The following is a 24,901-nucleotide window of genomic DNA, read 5'->3' on the forward strand; positions in this document are numbered from 1 at the left end:
TGCCCTATTTCGAAATAAGGGCTGTCTAGACACTCCCTATTTTGAAATAAGCTATTTTGAAATAAGATACTCAATTGGGCTGTGTCTAGATTGCACCCCTTTTCCGTAAAAGGGATGCAAATTAGACATATCGCAATTGCAAATGAAGCGGGGATTTAAATCTTCCCCACTTCATTTGCATAAACATGGCTGCCGCTTTTTTTCCGGCTTGGGGCTTTGCTGGCAAAAAGCGCCAGTCTAGACGGGGATCTTTCGGAAAATAAAGCCTTTTCCGAAAGATCCCTTATTCCTGATTTTAGGAGGAATAAGGTGCCTTTTAGAGTGGTTGGGAAGGGCTGAAGCTTCCTCCTGCCCCTCATTCAGACAGGGACATTGCTGGCTGTTCCCCTTCATCAGGGAGCAAGGGGAAAGTACACAGTTTGCTGCATTCCTCACACTGTCTGGAGAACACAAGGGACAGATGAACCTGGACCTGTCCCATCTAGGGAGCAGGCACTCCTCCAACGTCTGTGCCGGTGGAAGCTGCAGCCACCACGGAGAGGCACTTCTCACCTGGCCCCAAGCTGCTAGGGTGAGACGGGATGGGGTTGTCCTATATCCCCAGGGAAGCCTGCATACAGAACCCCATATCTCCAGCCCTACTTCAGAGTAATGATTTAAATGAAGCATGTACATTTTCAATTTATTTTCCAAAAAACAAAAATTAATTGAGTTAAGGACCTGAGCAACATCGGGTAAATCTTCTAGTAAGCACATAAAATAGATGCTAGAATGTCTGTTGTCTGAACCACTGCAAATGTTTTCTGACTAAAAAATTAAGCCCCAATGCTACAAGCTCCTCTAGCTAGACTAGCCCTTTTGAAGTCAGTGCTGGAGACCACCTGTGTAAAACAGTCTACAGAACTGGACCGGTAGTCAATGTACTGTAGGTAAAAATGTTTTGCATCGCAAGATTTACTGTGGGGGGGGTTTTAACCAGTGGGTCATGCTTGTCATCCTGCATGTGTGCCAATAAACCTCAATGCCATAACACATACTGTTATGTATTCACCACTTCTGTACTGAAATTATCTTCATTAGGGTTACATAGGTATGACTGACCAAGGGTATCATGTGGGAAGAATGCTATTACAGATAAAGCTCTCCAGTTGGAATCGGGCAAAACACTGTGATATCCCTAACACTCCAAAGTAAAAGCCTTTATATTGTGTTTTATAGCACATGGAGAACCTTGTTGGTGCCACATTAATTAATAAATACTAATACTGATAAAATAATGTTCAAAAGCCATGTTTGCCTGTGGGACTGAAGGAGGGAATTTGTAAAACATGACCAGATATAGCTGACATGCTTTAGAGGCTCCATGAACTAATGAGGTTTTCTACTTAAAGAAGTTGGCAGTTGTGACACAGGGAGTGTGACATGACAATGAAGAGGCCCATCTAAGTACCTCGATGGCTAGTGGTTGCAAGCAAGCAAAGGCTGATGTTCAGATTAGCAAGCAATAGAAAAAAAATCAAAAGCAAATTAGTGGTGTTCCTTTACCTTGCACAAGCCACTTTCATATAACCACTAATATTACTGGGTCATCAGTACCACTTTTTCCAATTACAAACACCTAAGAGTACAGCATGTCATATCTGATGTCAGTAAATTGCCTGAGCTGCTAATTTCAGGAGCCCGTTGTAGTTTATCAGTGTTCAGTTCTCACATCCCAGGGATGCATTCTGGTTGAAAAATAGTTGATCACAGAAATGGCTAAACAGTCAAAAGCTTTGCTAAAAGTAAACACTAGCCTAGCGTCCTAATATTAAAACAAAAAACTTCTGAGAATGGGTTTGAAATTGTTATTGTTAATGCTTTCAGCTGCCTCCAGCCTTATTGTCTTCAAGGTTTAAGTGGATGGAATCACTGGCCCCACAGTCTATTATCCTTATTAACAAAGAGTTGATATCACTCCTAGAGACAGTGCTTACTGAGTGAGATATAGCACTATAAAGTGAAGCCTATTACTGTACCTTAGGGAACAATGACACTATCACAGATTTCAGCTCCAGCTCTCTGTTATTTTAAGACAGGAGCACAAGGGTTTTACACAATCATCTCATTGAAGAGGCAAAGCTCTCTTAAGCTAACAAATCTGGCACTAGCTGCTTTCTACTGCTATCTAGCTCTGTCATTCTGCAATAAGAAGCAGAGTAGATTAACCACTCACTCCATCAGAGTAGTGCCTTCTCTGTCACATTGTTCATTGTCTGTGCAGCTGAAATGTTGCACTCACCATGAGTTGTTATTCATACGAACAGCTTGCATACATTTTATTTTCATTACTTCAATTTCAGGTATTAGCAAAGGGACTCCGAGAAGTTAAATTTGCTCTAAAATTTTGACCAGATTTTTTGACCTTTTCATCTTATAAGTTCATTTGGAATCTCTTCCTGTTAGCTGATCTGTGTGCTTAGACAGAAAGTTTGGGCTGCATGGAACCCAATTTGAAGCTAGTGCGGGTATATCTACACAATAGAGTTTTTCCAGAAAAATGGTGTTTCTCCTGGAAAAACTACACTTATGTCCGACAGCTGTAAAATCTCTTTCTACAAGGAAGAAGCATTTTTCTGAAAAAGTTTTTTCGGAAAAAGGCACATGTGGACGCAGAAGAGTGTTTTTTCAAAAGAAGAAGCCTCCAGGAAAAAGCACAGGTATCCTGGTAGCCACTCCATCCACAGTAATTACGACTGAAATGTGAGATAGTGTCCAATCAGTGTGGACCCTATCTTTCAAAAAAGCAGATCACTTTTTCATTGCACTTTTGCAGTGCGGATGCTCTCTTCCGAAAAAGTTTTCCAGGAAGATCTCTTCCGGAAAAGCTTCTTCTGAAAGAAGCTTGCAGTCTAGATGGTGCCTGGGACTTCATGCTGATGCCGTGGTCTGCCCATGTGCATTAGCTTGCAGAGTCAGGGCTTAAGGGCTTTTCTACACACCGTTTTCGTACTGTAGAAAAGTACACTGTTTTTGTACTGTTCAGAAGGTGATATGGTTAAATCAGTGCAGTCTGGATTCAGTTATACCAGCATGAAGGTGCTGGAGTTGCTCACTTCTTTAAAGTTAGCAATAATGAGGTGTTGTATTGAGACTAGAAAGAGAGGCTAAGAAGAATCTGGCTCTTTGATTTTATGAATATAAGCTTTGACAATCCTAAAAATAATAGAATTGTTTCCATGATTTTTAAATACCAATTAAAACAATGTAGTTAATTAAATGCTCCCTTGCAGTGTATGCAACCCTAACATCTGCCTATTTGTCTATCTAAGGCGTTATACTGATACAAATCATGAACATCCTCTGCTTAAATCAATAGCAGTTGGAGCACTATGTCAGTGCATGGGAACCAAGAAGTGAATTTAGCTTGCAATGACCATAAACAAAATGAGGTTGACCAGTCTGTAATGTTTGCATTGTACCAACTGAAAACATATTAAATTGAATTCAGACAGCATAAAGATGGAGAAGTAAATCTGATTTTTAAAACCTTTTCTCTTTTAATAATCAAAGGGGCTAGGATTAGCAACATAGGTAAGGGAATTTATTTTTTAAAAGTTCTTTTAAGTTGACAATGTTTCTTTTATCAAAAATGTTATCCTAATTATCTACTCTTTCCTCAGTAAATATAGTTCCCCCTTCCTATAAGTGCTGAGAGAACATAAATTGATATATAAACAAGAACTCTCTTAATTGTAGACATTAACATTCCATATTACTGTACTCACCATAGCATACTGGTAGGCCAAAATAAGATATTCTAACTAACTCCATAAAAATACATACAAATACGTGTGTGATGCATACACATAACCCACTTTAGGTTCGGAATATATTCAGTCCTTTGCTTTACCTACATTTTTTTCTGAACCACATAAAAATATCTTGAAGAGATTCCAAATTACTCAGGATGACAATTGCCTCTAACCATTACTTTTAGAATTCTGAAGAAATGGGAAGATAGCAGTACAAATCCTGAATACTGACAGAATCTGTTATTCTTACTTATTTGTCCCCAACTGATGGATCTGTTGGTTAGTTTGTTTAAAATGTGTCTTTTGTGTCTCATGAGTTTATGTGGATAAAAGGAGGACATAAGGCCCAATACAAACAGAGTATTTAGAAATTGAACATTCAGTGTTGCCCACATGGGCTTTATAAGTACAGTACAAAAACAGGCCCTAAAACCTCAATTTTCTGGCTACAAAAGAAAACCAGATTTCTTGAGTATTGTAAGCTAGGACCTACTAAAACATGCCCATTGAAGAGCTTTGGGATCAGCAGTGTGCACCTCATATACCGAAAGCTGAACAGATTGCCATCCCAACAAAGTAAACCTGCTTCCTGAGTGGCAAAATTTGACAGAAAAAATAAATTCTTTCTTTGAAAATCAGTACAGCCAGGCCCATTAAGGGAAGGTTTACATAAATCTTTCATGCACGCTGCTGAAGTTACTTTTTTGTCAACCCTTGTTGTGGAAATCCTACACCAAAACTCATCTGTTATGATAACGTGGGCATCTAGAGCAGAAAGCAGCTTAGTGCACAACAACTGGTTGCTGAAGTGAGGGAAAAAACCTTAGACTAACAATAAAGGAGGCTTTAGGGAAAATAAATAATTTTCAAACATTGTACTAGTTAAATCATTTTAACCTTACATTCATTACTTGCAAACAAATGTGACATTATGAATCAACTGCAGTTATGTTGTTAATAGACTTTATTAATGCCAAAGAAAAATAATATACATAGTATCCTCAGTGGGTGTATAACAATCATCTCAAATGGAGTTTCCTGATATTTTAAATGAACGGCATGGTTTATTTTGGCAGCAGAATCACATAACTAATATTTCATATTACACACAAAAATGAATTTTGTTCCATTCTTGAAATGAAACATTTCATTTCAATAAAGGCGTGTAATTGTAACACTTATTAAATACTGTCATTAATGGGGAAGAAAGTTCTCCCTGCAACACTTAAAAAAACAGTAAACTTCCCTGCTCATTCCTCTATTATAGCCAATGTCTTTTTATTGTCTGTTTTCATCTCCATTTTACTTTATCTGCCAAACTACTTTGCATTTCAAGACATTTCCACTCACCTTGAGTTCTTGGTTCAAAAAGAAACAATAAAGTTTAATCTTTTCACTTGACAATGATGTATGGGTCTGCTGAAAAACACTTTTCAGGTATTATCATTAAAAAGTCATTTTTTTTAAAGTTTCTTCTCCATTCTTGTACACAGAGAAATATAAGATGTCATGCAAGCTAGGGCTTTTATCAGAGTTTTTAATAACGCCATTTAATTAGAAACCAAAAACTGCTAAATGTTTCTTCCAAGAGCTCTTCAGCATAGTCCTTCCTTAGGTTTAGTCATTCCTCTTTAGCTAAACATTGTCTAATGACTTTATTAGTCATTTCAAAGACTAGCGAAGGCCACCTCTCTGCTTGTTTCTTTCCTTCCAGATTACATCTTGCTGGTGAGGGAATTTGCTGAGCTGTAGCATCAAGCAACTGGTTTAAATTAGGATTCCCCCTCCCCCCTTTTTGCAGTGAGCTACTTATTAGCATTTGTCAAAACAAAGGGATACTGCAACCTCCAAATGTTTAATATTGTTCAACAATTGTCTGAGAAAACACAGTCAGAAAGGGACCATACAATAATCGTTCCCTTTTCAGGAACAGAAAGGGCCTGCTGTGGGGTTACTAAAGTAACCTTAACTTCCTGTGATTGATCCCATATCTGTATTTGTGTTATTTAACATTTTGTATCTTTTTAAGCTTAGGAAATACTTTTTAAAATGTCTGGTTTGTTATGTAGGAACTGTGCAGAGACCAGCAACCAGTGCAAACAGACTGCCTAACCAAATAAACGAAAACTGTCCAACTGACAATAAAAAAGGCTGGACAACTTTTTTTTTAATTGATGTCTAAATATATAACATTCCCAGTTCAATTTCCAGAAATGTACTAAACCCAGGAACTTCCATTAAGAAAAAAAGCAAATACTATATCAGTTAAAGGCTCTCAAACTTTTCCCCCAAGTTACATAGCTGAAGTATAAGAAATTGATTTCTAAAGCGGATTAGTTTCCTTGAGTAGATAAAAACCATTGCTCTAATTCAGCCTGTTTATGCTGTTCCCAAGTCTAGAACGGTTCCCTTCATCTTCCTTTTTGGGGCAATGGCTATAGGATGTAGGAGTGGGTTAGGTACCAGGAAAAGGTGATATGTTAATTACTTTAAACATCCATTTGCTCTTCAAAGCCCCTCTAGAAGAAGCTGTGAATTTATAATTTCATCTGCATGGTACATTCCATTCTAATATCAGAGCTACATTCTGCCTCTTTCTCTCTCACTCACTGTTCGGAAACACTTTGGAAATTATTACCACATGTCCAGGAGTCACTCTTGATGATGACCACTAATACCATTCCTCTTGTTACAGTATTAACTCAAAATATACCACTGTTGTCTTTGATTAGCACAAGCACAAGCTAAGAACAAAGACATACCATTGACATAATGACAGTTTTATGGCTCCCGTCTGGAAAAAAATTATGCTCATTAGCATTCAAAATATAAAACATTCTCTTCAGTAGTTCAGTGCAAAACTGTGTAATCTTCTTTTTGCTTCAAAACCTCAAAGGCACTGACAAGTTACCTATTTCCTGCAATGCACATCTGGGGTACTTGCTATATATAGAAATAAAATTATCAGGTGAAGTGGGCCAAATAGAAAATCATCCCATATCTTTCCTTGTTGTCTCAGAATTAACCCTTTCTGACAGACTGATGTCCTCTAACAGAAAATAATTGCACAAAGATATTAATGCTGCCAGTTACATACATACTTTTTGTGAACACAAACATGCTTTGTCCACGATAAGGCAATGATGTGTTCTAGTTTCTTCCTAAGTCACATTATATGATTGTGCCCTTTAGACCAATTTTTTTTAAAAGAAATCTACTCCCTTCCCCAAACCTTTGGAAGCAGCCTTATAGATTTCAAACCGAGGAGCTAGCCATTCAAAAATCAATAACCACTTTATAATCCCTTTGCCTTTCCTCATGGCTTCATTAGTTATTAATTTGTTCTTCTGTTTATAAACTGCACTTATCCAACAAACTGCAAGCACATGTATGCCAGTTAAAAACAGCACACACCTCATTAATATTAATTTACTAAATGGACTCCCACCCAAAGATAGCCAGTTCCATTTTCTTCTTTCGGCTAATGAAAAGATGAACCAGTGAGGTGATCAAATCACAGAGCCAAAGGCCTTCCACCAAGAACGCTTCACATCTGGTCCACAGATGATAAAAGCCAGGGCACCCTCTCCCCTCACAGATACATGCAGACATCTCCCACTGACGTCAAAGGGTTGTGCATACTGTAGAAGAGCTGATTAGGGCCCAGGGGCTGCTGGTGAAAGTGCTTTCACTGATCTCAACTGCCACAGTGGTTCATAAGCCCCAAACCACACAGGGCTTTAAAAAATCAAAATGAACACCTGGAGTAGCATGTAGAAACAAACAGGAAACCCATATGCCCCCTAGAGAGGAGATGTTATATGCTCCCTACGATTAACATCACTAAGCAAATTAACCACATTTTGCACTCACTGAAGCTTTTGAGTGGTCTTCAGTGATAGCTCCCATACCCGGGATATTGCTGTAATATATTCAAGAAGGGCATGGATGACTGTGGTGAGGTCCACATGGGAGAGAAAAAGCCATAATCATCTATCTAAGCACAGATGCAAAAAGATACTTCTCCATACTGTTGCCAGAAGTATTCCCAGATTCCTTGCCATCGGTTTCATCTCAGCACAATTTTTGCCAGGTGCTGGGGAAAACAACAACAAACAACAACAACAACAAAATAATCCGCATTTTTCTAGTTTGGGGAAAGTAACTTTTTGAGAAGCTCTGTCATATCCTCGTACTGCAGACCAAACTCTCTCTCAATCTCATTTAGTAGCTCCATATACTCACTGAGCAAGGAAACAAGGGGAAGGGGGGACAGGACAAAACTCCACATGAAAAAGGGCCTTCAGAGAAGATGAGCAATTGCTCAACACCATTCACCTGGGATTTCCATTAGTTGAAAGAACAGAACAAGAATCTATTCCCCTAAGCTTTTCAAAGCTTTTCAAAAGGACAGGCCAAGCAAAGCATTATATGGAGAGGAGGTATTAATGGTCCAGCTGGGTATAGTTAGTCTAAAGAGGCTAGAGAGACTAATTGAAATGCTAAGTCTAATTTTGCCAGTGATTTATTTTCCATTTTTAATATTTGTGCTTTGTGGTTCATATATTAAAAGCCTTGATAAGTATGTTAAAGAAAACCTAAATAAATAAAAAATAAAGAGTAATATTCTCACATCCAACTAGTGCCCACAGTGTGATGAACCACACCTTATGGTCAGCCATATCAAATGTTGATAGAATCATAGAATCATAGAATACTAGGACTGGAAGGGACCTCGAGAGATCATCGAGTCCAGCCCCCCGCCTTCAAGGCAGGATCAAGCTCCGTCTACACCATCCCTGACAGATGTCTATCTAACCTGTTCTTAAATATCTCCAGAGAGGGAGATTCCACCACCTCCCTTGGCAATTTATTCCAATATTTGACCACCCTGACAGTTAGGAATTTTTTCCTAATGTCCAATCTAAACCTCCCCTCCTGACAGATCTAAAAGAATCAACATGAACACAACCTCTCTACTAGACATAGGCTTTATGTCAGATTGAAAGGGGCCAACTAAATCTCAAGACTCCTGGTGATAGAGCTGTCTCACCACAAACCTCCTAATGACCTTATCTTAAAAAGGAACGAGACAGCACAATAGTTGGTCAGACTATCAGTGTCAAGAAAAAGGTTCTCCAAAGCAGCCTAACAAGTAAGTAGACACTTGAAGAAAGCTATTTCCCTGCTCTCCTTGGCCGTGTCCAGACTCAGGGGTTTTTTCGGGAAAAGTAGCCTTTTCCCGAAAAAACTTCCCCTGCGTCCAGACTCAAGCCGTGTTCTTTCGAAATTATTTCGAAAGAACACAGCTTTTCTTTCGATGGCGGTAAACCTCGTTTCACGAGGAAGAACGCCTTCTTTCGAAAGTTCCTCTTTCGAAAGAAGGCGTTCTTCAATGTAAAGAGGCCGTCTTCGAAAGAGAGCATCCAGACTCGCTGGGTGCTCTCTTTCGAAAAAGCGGATTTCTCTTTCGAAAGATCCGCCTGCAGTCTAGACGCGATCTTTTGAAAGAGGCTCTTTCAAAATATGCTTTCGAAAGAGCCTCTTTCGAAAGAAGCCTGCAGTCTAGACATAGCCCTTGGGAAAAAGCATTGATAATATCCACCAAAAACAGACCCAGTAATTCTGTACTATGAGGGACATAGGTCCAAAAACTAAATTTCACTTTGAAGATGCAATCCTTACCACATCCTGAATCTCTCTAAGAAAAACTGCCTGATATTTAAACAAAGAAGACATTGCACTTGACCTCTCCTGCCAATTCCCGTTCCACTAAGAGCAAGTATCCTCTGGATCATATTGTTCTTATCAATGAAATAAGCAACACCTCCCAAGGGCAGTCTATTCTGCCTTGAGAGAAAGGACTCCTGGATTCAATATGCTGTTTGCTACCCCAAACAGGATATAAATGGACTATAAACTCAGGTATAGGACTTTTGGAGGGAAAAGTAAGGTCTAGGAATATGGTGGCAGTGGTACACTGGGCCGTGACATAAAATGAGACGACACTTTAGAACGTCTGCTCCCCGGGCTTTTGAGGAATATTCATATATCCTTCGCTCTCCTAAAAAAAAACCCTACATGTAATTCAATATAAATGCAGCATCCTTGAGAGCTGTTTAAGCATTGTCTTGTACAGAAGAGGACACATTTTACATTGTCAGTTAGCTAATGAGTGCAGCAAAGATGGCAGCTTCTAAAGAGAGAAATTGTGGTGAAAATGGCTTCGTGAAGAGGAAAACTTACAAAGCTGACTAGGTTCCAAGGGAATGTTTACTTACACAGGGAAAGCAGACAGACGTGCAGACATAAAGCATAAGGGAAAAGAAGTACTGAATGTGTCTAACTGATCTATTTCAGGGTTTTTTAAAGCACCCATTACCCTAGCGTATGAATTATTGCTTTAGTAGTAAACTAGGTCCTTTCCCTGGTTATAGGAAGTGATGCTCGGGGTATGTATTTATAATAATTTTATAATTAATATTCAGGTTATGAATAAAAACAGAGATTAGTCCACAGTCAGAGGAATCAATAATCAAATCAGTAATTAGCTCTAATTTAATGAATTACTAGTTCAAGATACCCATAACTGTTCAAATTATGTAATGCCACTCATGAGAATACCAAGGCAGCACTCTGTTAAAACAAAATACCTTGTGTACTGTTCCACATGACTTGATTTTTCATTACCACAGGCTCCAATTTTTCTTCCAAACAGAAAAGTCACTAATGAATGGTACCCTAACTATGCATGAGAAAAAAACCATCACTTTTTATTTAACAAGATGTGTGTGCTTGAGACAGTCAGGGACTTAATCAGGATTTAAGAGAAAAACTATGTTCCGGGGGCCAAATCTGTTGTGAATCTAGAGCCATACATTGACTTTCATTGTGTTGTTTTCAGTTAATCAACATTTACATTGATGCAAGTGAGCAGCATTTGCATATTAAAAGTAATGAGGGAGAGGGAAAAAAAGATTAGGGGCAAATTTCCAATAGCTGCCTGTGGGCCTGTAAGTATCAATGTCTGCAGTTTTGCATATAGAAGTTTTTAGGCATATAAGTTTTCACTTATAATGTCCAAAAGCTTGGATTTGATTGAACAAAAGGTATTTGCATGCTCAGATGCAGGCATCTAGCAATCAAATTTACTCTATCAAAAACTTATGTGCCCAAAATTGCTTGTTCAAATTTACGGACTGTGAAAAGTAGTTCTTGAAAATTAGTCCTTAAGTCTTTGCTGCAGAAAAAACATTATAGACAGGACAAAGCAAGGAGATGTGATTAGAAATGGGATATGTAAAAGTAAATCAGGAGTCTTTTTCCCCCTCAAAAAAAACAAAACAAAACAAAACAAAACACAAGCAGGAAGTCAAAATAGTCAAGACTTGAACCAAACTAGGAAGTTCCAAATAGACACTGCCCCTTATTGGGCCAGATTCGGAGCTAAATTCTGGCTTCCAGATTCTGTAACTGGTTCTATGACAGACCCAGCACTGAGGATAGGATAGGATAGAGTAACATTTTTTGAGAAGTAACATTAGTTCGGACTAAGGGCTTTAGTCCGAACTAACGCGTCCCAGCACGCACTTCCTGGTTCGAATCAGCTGTGATTCCAACTAGCGCGCCAGCGAGATCATGTTAATGGAGCGCGGGATATTTAAATCCCCACTTCATTAACTACTTCGATTGTCTCCATTTGCATCCCTAGTTCGAACTAGGGATGCAGTGTAGACATACCCTGAGACTGTGGTGCTTAGATACCACAATGATAGCCACCTTCAAATGATTAGATTGGTTTGGATTAGGTTAGGGTATGTCTACACTACCCCGCTCCTCGTGGAATGAGGAGTAACGGTAGTTCGAACTAGGAAGCCTAGTCCGAACTACCTAGTTCGTGCCCCGGGTAGCCGCGCTGCACGGGGTTCGAACCAGCCGGGATTTAAAAATGGCGGCGCCCGGCTTATGCAAATGAAGCCCGGGAAATTCAAATCCCGGGCTTCATTTGCAAGTGCGGTATGCCTACATTACCCTGCTAGTTCGAACTAGCGGGGTAGTGTAGACATACCCTTAGATCTCTTCTGCTTTTGAATGGCTTCTTCTCCCTACTTCAAACAATTCAGCATTTTCTTAAGGCAATCCAGGTGTCAACATCAGGTATCAAAATATCCAAAGTAACTATCATTAAGTGAAAATAATAAGTTCTCAAGTAGCATTTTTCTTACTTTTCCAAGCTGCACATTTTTATTATGAATGGACATATTTTTCCTCAGTTTGTATGTGAAAAACAAAATAATCATGTACAGACATTTACCGATAAAAACTGAATCTTTCCAAACCTAGTTAAGGGTCATTTTGCTTCTGCTGTAAACACAGTGAAGTTAAGAAGAGGAAGAAATAGATTTTTTTTCCATTTTGGCTCTAAATCTCTCCACAAATAGGCTACTTTTCAAAATCATTGTAATGTAAGTAAGTGTGGTTTCAGGGAAAATCCTGGATCGAGAATACAGTTTTAGTGAGTAGGCTGGGTACTGGAGAACTTTGCAAAGGCTGGTGGGACCAATTATTTACTTATTTAATTACAGTAGACCCCGTTATGTTCCAGGGGCGTTCCAAACACTTGAGAAGGATGGCCCCGGCTCCAAGGAAATACAGGTTGAACCTCTCTAGTCAGGCACCCTTGGGACTTGACTGATGCTGAACCAGATAATTTGCCGAACCACAGGAGGTCAGTATTGTCTAGCAGGATTACCAGCACTTCCAGCCCTTATTGGGCTCTTCGAAGACATTTAGGGGTAAATTTGAGCTAAATAACAGCACAGAACACTGAGAGACAGGACTAGTGGCTGTAAACAAACTTTATGGAATCATGGAAAACTTGGTCACGCCCATGAAAAGTGGACACCCAGCTAATTAAAATCATGCCATACCACAGATGTCATTGGACCAGAGTGCCAGACTAGAGAGGTTCAATCTAAGGAATCCTTTTCTCCAGGCCATAGAATACCAGCAGAGCTGTTCTCCTTCCCCTCTGCAAGAGATTGCCCAGTGGATGTAACTAGTTACAGCTACACTAACCTGGTCACACCACAGCCTCTTCCCCTTCCCCTATTCTTCTGCACATCAGGGAACAGAAAGCCTCGAAGCAGAACATCTCTGCTGCACACAGTGTTTGCACTCCCTGCACAGACATCCCTAAACCTCCTCCAAATCTTCACAGAGAAACCACATTAGTAACACGCTGCCTTCAGGGTGCTCTGAGCCAGCAGATGTGGAGTAGGATTTAACTCTAAAGTCATCTCTGAATATAAAAGGAATGCTCCTTCATTGTTTGGTTATCTATCTATCTATCTATCTATCTATCTATCTATCTATCTATCTACAGGGCTGGATTAAGGCATAGGCTAGCTAGGCAGCTGCCCGGGGCGCCAACCTATGGGGAGCACCTGGCTCCCAGATTGCAGGCTGCAGCAGCTCCCAGGGGCCACCCTGCAGCGACCGCCCGGGGCGGGGGCCGCGTTAACCCCCGCAGTGCCGGCCAGCAGCGCCCTTCCCCCCGCGGCCGCAGGGCCCTGCATGGCCAGGTTTGGCCTGCCCCGGGCGGCCCTGAGCTGTGCTCCAGTGGCGGTAGCTGGGCTGTGCCAAGCCTGGCACATGCATCCTGCCGCTGCCAGCTCCGCACGCCCTCCCCCATGCGCGAGGCAGTGGGGAGAACCGTGCATGCGCCCTCCCCCACATGCCGGGGTGGGGTCACGCATGCGCCCTCCCCCAGCCTGGGGCGCAATTAACCTGTCTGCCCAGAGTGCCAGAATGGCTCGGTCCTGCCCTGTCTGTCTATCCCCAATACTCATGGTATCTGAGCATCTGTTGTCAGGGGATTATACCCGTTTCCCCCTCAGCTCTAGGTCTGTATATATACATCTGGTAGTGCTCCTTTTCTATTTGGCTTCCCATAACTAGCACAAGTTTGTTGACAACCACAGTGGCATTTTAAAATACAGGTTATTTAACTCGGATTCCTTTTTTTTTTTTTTTTTTTTTTTTTACAATATAATGTTTAGACCCAAGCATAGCTATAATGCACAGACACATGCAAAGAAATATTTAAATTACTCATTGATATACATAACAAAATACTTGAAGAAACACATACCTAGTGTGCTACCTTTTTCCATTAAATTAAATCATTTGATTCCTTTTTTCTCACCCCACCCCTTTCAAAATACCAAAAGCTGTTAGAACACATAATGGACTACTCATTGCTATATTACAGTGAGTCAAAGTCAGTTTTGCATTATTGCGAGCAAAAAAACAAACAAACCCCAAAACCTCTTAATTGCTGTAAAATGTGGGGCAGTTATCTGGTTCTATCTACAGTATTTCAAGAGCATTATTACTATTATAAAGCGGAGCAGCAATATAGCAAGACCCCCATAACTTCCCAAGTGGGATGTGAAAAAATGGATTTTTCCAACAGTTGAAATAGATAATATGATGCTATACTACATTTATAATGATTGGTAAATCAAACCATGCATTTAGCTCTCTGAGTAGATTTCAGGTGGGCACAGAAATTCACTTCAGGTTATTCTCCTCTTCCCTCCAAATGAATTAACAGCCTGAGGGGAAATCCTCTACCTGTCTGACACTAATGCACACTTTCCTAACTAATACTTCTCACCTATGACAGTCACAGGTCAATCCCAGTGTCTGGCACTTGGTATGGATTTGGAGTAAACCAGCATTTTCAGGATAAGAGAATAAATAAGTCTGTTGCCATGATCACCCAGTAGCTTTTGCATGGGAGAAGAATTTTTTCCTACCCAGACATTAGAGAAAGGCCCTGCGAGATAAACAAAAGATGTAGTCTTCTTTATGCAGTATTAAGTAACGGTGGTGACTTTTGGTACTATATCTAAAGTCAAGTCTCAGGTGAATTTTAATCCTTCATTATTCAGGACATACTGGGTTATTTTTTCCCCTTTTTTCTCTCTAAAATGACAGTCATGCTGTTAAGCATAATAATTGTTCATGAGTGAGCACTGCGTATTGTCCCTCTTGATTTTGCCTCTAAGGCAGTCTTCTTACTCAGCAGAGGTCAAGGGTCACCTGCTAAATCATGCATACCCACAATCCCTTGTGAATTAGGCAGTTGACAAACTGCCGCTAATGATTAGTACAACCTGCATTAAAACCCTGGCACTAAATTGATATTACTTGAGTGATGGATTACACCTCTAATGAGCGGATTATTGCCACAAGTGACCTTGTCAGCTGAAAGAGTGTTTCAATATAACTAACATCTCTCACATTCTCGTGTCACAGCAGTGCTAAAAAAATACACTTTTTCCTTTTTGATTTTTATTCCTGTGTTGCTTTCTCTTCTTTCAGACAACCAGTTAATGGGTAAACAGCATGTCTAATGGGATTAGTCATCAGAACTGCACCCCAATTAGTATATCAGAATAGCTCTGAAACATAAAGTGCTCAGAGAGTCATTGTTTTCTGATGAAAATCGTCATTTTTATTTTGCTCTCTATTCTTTAGAATGTTGAAGTTCTATCAGCAGCAGGCTTGTCTGCAGAAGTGGTCACGTGATCACATAGATAAAAATGGATTTGTTGCCATTTTCTGATGAAAAGATTAACTGACGACTGCGAACTTCAGTGCTATTTTAAGGGAAGCCATCATTGCTTAATCATATAAGCTACGTCTAGACTGCAGGTTTTTTTCTGAAAAAGTCATGCAAATTGCGAACTGCAATTTGTGTACCTTTTCCCGCTTTTTCTTTGTAAGAGGCTTTTCCGAAATTTGGACCATCTATACGGAGCCAAATTTTGGAAAAACCTTCTCTTTTGGAACATCCTTTATTCCTCTCACCAAGAGGAATACAGGGACGCCGAAAGAACGTGCCTGCTTTTTTGGAAACTGTTCCCAAAAAGCGGGCACGTTCCCTGGACATGGAAAAACTCTGCAGTCTAGACAGAGATGGGGTAGAATCAAAAAGATTTCTTCTTCTTCTTCAAAACATTGAACTGGAGTTTATCATGTGCACTGCTGTGTTTTATGAAGTGCAATGTAAACTCATGGGAGTACAGACTGGGCTTTCATGTGTGTTTGTTAAGCATATAGAGTTATTGCACTGTATAAATGTTTTGCAACCGTAAGATTCAGAGGGCAATACTGTGGTTTACCCATATCCTAACTGCAGTTAATTTAGAGAGAAGGAAGTGGCATTTTCTAATCATTTCATCAAATAAGAATATCTGCAGCAATAGGCCTGTCTCAGATGAAGTTGCATTCTGACTTTAAAGTTAATAGACCCCTGTTGGAGCCTACTCAGGTCTTTGTCCATACACAGTTAGTGGTGTATTCATGACTTCCTGTCATTCTTCACTAGTGCAAATGGGGCTGGAGGAAACTGTATATTGATGGAATTAATTGAGTATAAGCCATGCTGATTGGGAAGGAAAAATCAGATGAGAGAAACAAAACACATGTGCCTCACCAGTAATTTGCCTTAACAAAAAGTGAGTGACTACAAATAAACAACAAAAATCCTGAGCAGACAATGATCTGAGCTCTATATTATCAGTAACATAATTCTCTGAGGACTTGTGACATTGGTGTGAATCAGAAGTCCACGGAGGTTAAGAGTTACAGCCAAGCAAAACTGGCTTAAAGTAAGATTAGAATCAGATGCAATAATACCTCATGTGGTGATGTCTTCTGATCTGCTCCTACAGATATAATCTTGTGATCCTTCTTGCTCCACCTCAGTTGTAGGGTTTGTCCCTCTACAAAGGCTATCTAATGTATTTCATGATCTCCCCAATGGGTAGAATGACACTGTCTTCTGAGGATACCTATGAATTAATCTTTTCAGAACTCCTCCCACTATCCTGATGCAACACTTACACAAGCAACTGGCATTTTCTTCCTGGCCATTCATAGGTTGTAGGGCACTGTGTGCATATAGCTCCTAGCTCTGGGCTTCCTTCCTTCAGACATTCTACAAATATACTAGAAGCAAAAAGAAGACTAACGACAGGTTAGGCCCATTGCTCATTGAAGAGGGAGAAACAATAACAGGAAACTTGGAAATGGCAGAGGTGCTTAATGACTTCATTGTTTCAGTCTTCACCAAGAAGTCTGATGATGAAGTAATGTCTGACACAGTGAATGCTAGTGGAAATGGGATAGGTTTAGAAGTTAAAATAAAAAAAGAACAAATTAAAAATTACTTAGAAAAGTTAGATGTTTTTACGTCACCAGGGCTTGATGGAATGCATCCTAGAATACTCAAGGAGCTGCTAGAGGAGGCATCTGAGCCTTTAGCTATCATCTTTGGAAAATCATGGAAGACAGGAGAGATTCCAGAACAGGAGAGATTGTAAAAGGGCAAATATAATGCGCATCTATAAAAAGGGAAATAACAACAACCCAGGAAACTATAAACCAGTCAGTTTAACTTCTGTACCAGGGAAGATAATGGAGTAAGTTATTAAGGAATTCATCAGCAAACATCTGGAAAATAATAAGATGATAAGTAAAAGCCAGCATGGATTTGTAAAGAACAGATCATATCAAATCAATCTGATAGTTTCTTTGACAGGATAACTAGTCTTATGAATAAGGGAGAAGTGGTAGATGTGGTATACCTAGACTTTAGTAAAGCATTTGACACGGTCTCGCATGACCTTCTTATCAATAAACTAGGGAAATACAGCTTTGATGGGGGCTACTATAAGGTGGGTGCATAACTGGCTGGTTAAAGGTTCTTAGTGAGTAGTTACTAATGGTTCACAATCATGCTGGAAGGGCATAAAAAGTAGGGTTCTGCAGGGGTATATTTTGGGACAGGTTCTGTTCAATATCTTCGTTAACGATTTAGATGACCGCATAGAGAGTACAATTAATAAGTTTGCAGATGATACCAAGCTGGGAGGGGTTGTAACTGCTTTGAAGGATAGGGTCAAAATTCAAAATGATCTGGAGAAACTGGAGAAATGGTCTGAGATAAATAGGATAAAGTTCAATAAGGACAAATGTAAAATACTCCACTTAGGAAGGAACAATCAGTTTCACGCATACAAAATGGGAAGTGATTGTCTAGGTAGGAATACTGCTGAAAGAGGTTTATGGGTCATAGTGGACCACAAGCTAAATATGAATCCACAGTGTAACACTGTTGCAAAAAAAGCAAACATGATTCTGGGATGCATTAACAGGTATGTTGTGAGCAAGACAGAAGAAGTCATTCTTCTGCACTACTCTGCACTGATTAGGCCTCACCTGGAGTATTGTGTCTAGTTCTGGGCACCACATTTCAAGAAAGATGTGAAGAAATTGGAAAAGGTCCAAAAAAGAGCAACAAAAATTATTAAAGGTCTAGAAAACATGAGCTATGAGGGAAGACTGAAAGAACTGGGCAGGACCCAGTACTGTCTAGAACATCCCTGATAGACATTTATCTAACCTTCTCTTAAATATCTCCAGAAATGGAGATTCCACAAGCTCCCTAGGCAATTTATTCCAGTGTTTAACCACCCTGACTTTTTCCTAATGGCCAACCTAAACCTCCTTTGTTGCAGTTTAAGCCCATTGTTTTTTGTCCTGTCCTCAGAGGCCAAGGAGAACAATTTTTCTCCCTCCTCCCTGTGACACCCTTTTAGATACCTGAAAACCACTATCATGTCCCCTCTCAATCTTCTCTTTTCCAAGCTAAACAAGCCCAATTCTTTCAGTCTTCTTTCATAGGTCATGCTTTCTAGCCCTCTTGTTGTTCTTCTCTGGACCTTCTCCAATTTCTCCACATCTTTCTTGAAATGTGGTGCCCAGAATTGGACACAATACTCCAACTGAGGCCTAATCAGTGCAGAGTAGAGCGGAAGAATGACTTCTTATGTCTTGCTCTCAACACACCTGTTAATGCATCCCACAATCATGTTTGCTTTTTTTGGCCACAGTGTCACACTGTGGACTCATATTTAGCTTGTGGTCCCTTCCAGTTCTAGTATTCTATGATTCTGTGATTCCTCTCACAGTGCCCCAGACCTCTAGTTTGATTCATTCCAGGTGCATTTCTTTAACAAGGCATTTGATTGAAATGGTAGCTAGGGATATTTATTCTTTTCCTGTTGGCAGGTATGGTCAGAGAAAGGTATGATCAGTTCGTATTAAGATGTTACAATTAGCATCAAGGCAAACAGAACACCCTGTAGACATGACATCAAGCCCAGAAAGAGGGAAAAACAGTTCAGGCAGCAGGAATTTATGAAGAATATAACGAGCTTTCTCTTCTCTCAGTTCCATGGGAGCCAATGTCATGGACAGGACTAGCATTCTTATAAGGAGCCCTTTGCTTTTTAACAATTCCAGCTTACATGCGGTGTTTTGGGACAGCTCTATGAAACACTATAATTTGAAAATGACAAATTCATTATGGCTTTGCAGGCAAGAACTTTATGAAAAAAATCATGAAAATCAACTACAGCTAAGAAATAACACTTTTATTTCTTCTCTGCCCTGGAAGGGGTTAACCCTCCCCATCCACCCACCCAAAAAAACCCACCTTTTTGCGGCTGTTGTGATATATTTAAAAAGTTAGGGAAAGCTAAAGAAGAGCAACAGCTAGAAAGTGGCTCACATGCTTCGAAAACCTAATTGCACAATCAGCATTTTGGCATTCATAGGAAGTGCTGTTGTAACCCACACACATACATCTACACTGAAGGCTTCTTGAGCAAGCTTCTGGAGCATCCACGCTTGCCTTTTTGCACAATAGCTGTAGCGCAAAAGGGAGTTATGCCTCATAGAAGGAGTTTAACCTACACTGGCAAAAGCCCTCTGTTCTGCCATTTTACTGCTGATTTACTTGCGCAAAAGCGCATTTGAGGTGTGGACATGCCACAGGTTTTTGCACAAAAATGGCCATTTTTGCCAAAAACTTTGCAGTATAAACATAGCCTGGAGCTTTGTCTACACTACGAGTTTTTGCCAGAAGAGGAAATGCAAATGAAGCACTGATTAGCATATTGTCGCACTTCATTTGCATAATCTCCTCTGATGCCTTTTGCGCAAGAGGTTTTTGCGCAAAAACAGACAGTGTGGACGTGAGAGGGATAAGGGATAAGGATCTTGCACAACAAGGGTTTTTTGCACAAAGCAAATATGTCCACAATGCCTGTTTTTGCACAAAAACCTCTTGTGCAAAAGGCATCAGAGGGGATTATGCAAATGAAGTGCCACAATATGCTAATCAGCGCTTCATTTGCATTGCCTCTTCCTGCAAAAACTCGCAATGTAGACATAGTCCTATTGTGGTTCACTATCCCATGCAGTGGCATCGAGACCACAGCAACAGATAAGAACAAGAGACCTCTACAGGAAGGGTTGTGCATCAACTAGCTTTTGGCTGAAAGGATAGAGGCTCTGATATTAAGCTCCAGAGGGCCCAAGCTCAGATCTGTTTGGTGGCAGTTACACTGTGCTACCGGGTTTGGAACAATTCAGATAATACATTGACTCATGCACCTTGTAAAGAGGCTTTAGGAAAGCCTGCATTTGAGTGCCCAATGCTTGTGCTGATATCTTGGCAAAATATAGATGGTTAGGTCTACTTTAGTTTACTGTAGCCATACCCATTTACCTCTTGTAATTTCAGCCCTAAAAATAGCTCATTTCCAAGATCTGCAGAGAGGGAAGGAGAGTGCTAAGGAGAAAGCTGGCTTTTCTTCTTTGTAAAAACTATGACATTGGTGTGAGGAGGGCCCTTTCCTTCTCTCTCAAGTTCCTGTATGATCCCCATTGCTATGGAAACAATACACCTCCCAAAATTATAAACATTTGGGCTATGTCTACACTGCACCTCTCTTGTGCAAAAGCCTATGCAAATGATACATGAATTAGCATATTGCTACACTTCCTTTGCATAATTAATTAGGGGCCGTTTTTGCGCAAGAGGGTTTTGCGCAAAAAGGAGCTGTGTAGGTGGCTCCTTTTTGCACAAAAACTCCCTCTTGCGCAAGAGCCGTTCTTCCTGGAAAATATTAGGAAGAACAGCTCTTGCGCAAGAGGATAGTTTTACACAAAAAGGAGTTGTCTACACAGTTCCTTTTTGCATAAAAGCCTATTGTGCACAAACGGCCCCTAATTAATTATGCAAATGAAACATGGCAATATGCTAATCTGCACTTCATTTGCATAGGCTTTTGCACAAGAGAGGTGCAGTGTAGACGTAGCCATAAAGATTTTTCCTCCGTCTCTCCTTTTCCTTTCCATTCAGGGTCTGGATTTTGTTTGTTTACTTATCTCTGTGGTGTTTTGTGAGATGCCTCCCGCACAGAAATGTGTTTTACATTTTGCCTTGCAGGTACTGATATTCCCAGTCATCTTCATCTTTTCCTGTATAAGCTCCAGACTTGTGGATCAGATATTTAGAAAGGTCTGTGTCTGGCACACATGAGCTTCATTCCTAAGATTGGCAGAACAGTCCATTTTTCAGGTGGAATATAGCTATCATGGAGGATCTTGGTTATGCATGCAGGCCAGTTATCTTGGCCATGTCCACAGTGGGATTTGTTGGGAGATGAGGACAGAAACCTTGAACGTGAAGAAATTGTTTGACAGAAAATTAGGATTTTGACTAAATGAATTTTTTAAAGCCCGAGCTCCTCATGTGAATACATCAGCTTCTCTGCTTTCATTTTTTTTAAAAATGAAGTTTCTAGCCACTTTAGCTGTGGAAAAAAGCTTGAAAATGTGACCTAAAAGTTCAAAATCCAGAAGGCAAATAAAGAGCTCAGAATGTATTGTTTTTATAGAAACTCAAGATTGGTTTCAATCATATCATTTTGTGGGGACCCGACTCCTGATTTTTGAATATTTAATATGCTACAAAGTGATATCACTAGAAGTGATTTTGTGAAGCTTAAAAAAGCGAATATTGAAGCTGAAAGTAAAATAAACTTTCCTGACAATAAAACTTATTTCCTTTACTTCCAAAAGTATACTTAGGAAACACCGGCACACGATACACTTTGAACTAAGTCCAGAGAATAACAATAATTAAGCCAGGAGGTCACAGAAGCATGAATAATTGTGGCTAAGTTCAAATTCAATATGCTGGTGCACAGGTTTTATTGTTGTTGTTAACCAGCTGTACAGACTGTTTTAGATTTAAGCTACTGTAGTCTAGAAAATGTACACTAGGGAACAATCTTGCATTGGCAGAGAAACTGACTACACACTTGGTCTCAGTGTGCAATCTTCATGCACTCTTGGGGGTTTCTTGAGACACACTTCATGCTGGAAACAGAAACAAAGCAGCCCAGGACAGAGCGCGGCTAGACACAGTAGTAGGAAGTTTGTTACCTCATTGCCCTACATAGTTCTAGTCTCCATGTATCAGTAAGGGTATGTCTACACTACCCTGCTAGTTCGAACTAGCGGGGTAATGTAGGCATACTGCACTTGCTTCATTTGCATAAGCGGGGAGCCGCCATTTTTAAAACCCCGCTGGTTCGAACCCTGTGCAGCGCGGCTACACGGGGCTCGAACTAGGTAGTTCAAACTAGGATTCCTTTCCGAACTACCGGTACACCTCGGAATAGAAGTATCTCTGAAAGATAAGAATGGAAAAACTGTTCTAGTGCCAGGAGAAAGTATATGCACACTGACATACAAAGGGAAAACAAGAGTTGTACATGAGGCAACCAGCCCATCTTGGGCCTACACATACATGAGATATTTGGTCTTCTTAAGACAATGTGTGCCATAGATAGAAAAACATCATAGAAGCAGATATGAGTATTATCATATGTGAATGTACTCACAGGAAATGGGTGCCTCTCAGTAACATACAAAATATGGTTAAGAGAAGACCTAGAAGGTGTGATACATGCTACACAGAAGAAAGAGGTTAGAAGAGACAACACAAAACAAAACAATGGATGGTAACTTTGGAGAATAGAAGAACTAAGAAACTGAGTTTTTACTCCGAGTAGTTGCAGAGAATAAACGGAGGGGGACTAAACCATGCTGAGGAGCTCATCATGATCATAAAAAAGAAGTGGGCTATGCCCACGAAAGCTCATGATACCATCTACATGTTTTGTTAGTCTATAAAGTGCTACCAGACCATTTGCTGTTTTTTTCTATAACAGACTAACTTGGCTACCCCCGAAGCATAAAAGGGGAGCATGCCCATTTGTTCACAAGATGTCTGAGATGGCAGAAGCCAAATTCTTCAGCAAATTAGAGGCATCAGCTGAATTTTGGCAGATCCTTTTGGACACTGAAAGCTCAATGATCTACTCTTTCAACTCACCATTTGCTCCCTAAGACTGCCTTTCAAAATAATTTTTGGCTTCTACAGTATTTTCCCATACAGTAAGCCAGGTGCTAGAGGTCCAGCAGGCCTAAAAAAATAAATACTTTGATGATACAGTAATTTGGGGCAGCACTGCCATTAAGTATCAGGAATAACAGAGGAGTGTGCAGGAAATGGCAAGAGCTAATAACTATACCCTGAATAAGGCCAAATGTTAGTTTCAAACAATGGAAATAACATACCTAGGAAAGATGTGGACTCCAAACAAAATTTTGCCCAATGAATTAAATATTCAGAATATTGAATGTGCCAAGACCTGAAGGAATTGAGAGGTTGAATGTTGAAATATGTCAGCAAATTCATACCTAATAATACAAGTCACACAAATGACCTAAGACATCTCTTCCATAAGGTCAGTGAATGGTCATGGATAGCAGATCATGAAATAAAGTTCTTTGATGTAAAGCACATTCTGACATTAGCGCCAGTGCTTCAATATTTTGACTCATGGAAAGACATCAAACTCTCCACAGAGGCCTTAAAAGGAGAGTTGGGAGCAGTGCTATTGCAGTGTCAAGACACTGATTGGTTGCTGGTCTCATATGTATCTAGGGCTGTGACATCTACAAAGAAGACAGATGCACAAATTGTAAAAAGAGACACTAAATATGATGCAGGGATATACAAGATTTCATGATTTGATGATCCTACTTTCAAACAGAAACTGGCCATAAACATCTGGTGGCAACACATTAAAAACAGTCTAGAAAAAAACACCACCCAGTATACTGGGACTATTTTAAAATTACAATAGTATTTGTGGCCCTAGAGTTCCATCTTGGATGCCTTAGTAAAGGCAAATGCATACATATGCTCCATCTGATACTACACAGCCTCAACAAGCAGTAATCATACCTGTGAACATGACAAAAGCCTCACATGCTGTTTATCTCCAGGGATGTGGGATGCATTGGAGACAAATGACTATAGATGAAATGCGGCAATCCATGGCATAAGGAATAAGTAAAGGAGAGGGATGGGAATCAACACGTCCTACCTGCATATACCCATTACAAAAATGAGCTGTCAGTGATCTTAGGCTTCAGAGGGGTAGCCAAGTATGTAACTGGAAAAACTTACAAAACAATGAACAGTCTAGCAGCACCTTAAAGACTAACAAAACACGTAGATGGTATCATGAGCTTTTTTGGGCACAGTGAGTTGTGCCCACATAAGCTCATGATCCATCTACATGTTTTGTTAGCCTTTAAGGTGCTGCTAGACTATTTGTTGTTTTGTAAGTTTTTCCAGTTTTCTTAGGAATGTTCTTCAAGGGGACCCAGAGTGTGGTTCTCGCCATGCTGAGAAAGACAGTAATGGAATGAATGCATGAAGGGCATCTGGGAATGAACAAATCAAAAGGGATAACTAGAGCAATTGCATTAAATAGTGACGTTGCAGGCAAGCGTAGAATGTGGCAGACTTCTTCCACAGATAAAAAATAAAGACCTGGTGAGAATTTATCAAGATGGGCTCTGGCTAGTCAAAACTATTGTGACCAAGAAAGAATCATTTTGTTCATATTCAATTACCATAGATGACGGCAAAATCTTATGAAGGAATCATAAGCATCTGCTCAAGATACCCGATCACTTGGGAGACTATAAGTGAAAAACAATGCACAAACTCAACCTCTTATTGACAATGACATCCGGAAGATTATTGAAACATCATAAGAAACGGAGAGAGTCATGATACGTTTGTGTTAAAGAAA

This window comes from Pelodiscus sinensis, chromosome 1, assembly GCF_049634645.1.
Source record: "Pelodiscus sinensis isolate JC-2024 chromosome 1, ASM4963464v1, whole genome shotgun sequence".
In the NCBI taxonomy this organism is placed as follows: Eukaryota; Metazoa; Chordata; order Testudines; family Trionychidae; genus Pelodiscus; species Pelodiscus sinensis.